Source organism: Elephantulus edwardii, unplaced genomic scaffold (assembly GCF_000299155.1).
Source record: "Elephantulus edwardii isolate Elephantulus edwardi_28Jun2011 unplaced genomic scaffold, EleEdw1.0 scaffold00453, whole genome shotgun sequence".
In the NCBI taxonomy this organism is placed as follows: Eukaryota; Metazoa; Chordata; class Mammalia; order Macroscelidea; family Macroscelididae; genus Elephantulus; species Elephantulus edwardii.
The window spans coordinates 504,683-505,525 of record NW_006400203.1 but is presented as its reverse complement, the minus strand read 5'-3'; positions in this window follow the sequence as shown (position 1 = coordinate 505,525).

The window sequence follows — 843 nt, the reverse complement described above, 5'->3', positions numbered from 1 at the left end:
TTCCATTTCTTCCTTAACAATATCTAATTTTCCTACATTCATGGTTCTCACATTCCATGTCCCAGTCACCAGTGTCTACTTACAACTGTTCCTCTTCCTTTGTATTTCCATACTTGAAAACTCAACCTCCTTTGCCGTTTCTGTTATCTAAATGTGTTCTGTTGTACACAGGGTTTTCAGAGGCCTGGTACTTTAATATTCAAGAGGCTACTGATGTTATAGAAGCAGGAGCAGCATCCACTTCTGTAATAGCTTGCCTCTGGAAACCCTATGAACCTGGAGAAAGGATGAGAGACACACAAGTGTTGAGGATTCTCTTTCATAGGGTCACTATGAGTTGCCTGTGACTCAATGTCACTTAACAACAATAACATCAACATAGAGAGTGATCAGCTGGTCCAGTGGACTGAAAGCAATGTAACCAAGCCAAAGGTGGGTGAGTTTTAATCCACGGCCCTAGGGCCTGTCTTTCATTGTTTTTGTTCAAACATTCCTCTAGGTCATATAGCCCTGGTGTGTCCACTTGCTGTATAGCGGTAACTTGTGGTTGCTGTGAGGCTGAACATTGTGATGCTGATGTGTCAAATGCGTTAATGGTTGGTTACCTATGGTGGATAGTGTTGGGTGAAACTCCCTGATTAAAACAAGCTTGGAAGCAGGAGCGGCATCCACTTCCATAATAGCTTGCCTCTGGAAACCCTATGGACCTGGAGAGAGGATGAGAGACACACAAGTGTTGAGGACTCTCCTTCGTAGGGTCACTATGAGTCGCCTGCGACTTGATGGCACTTAACAACAACAACAACAACAACTGATGTTATGGCCAAAGACCTATACCAACAT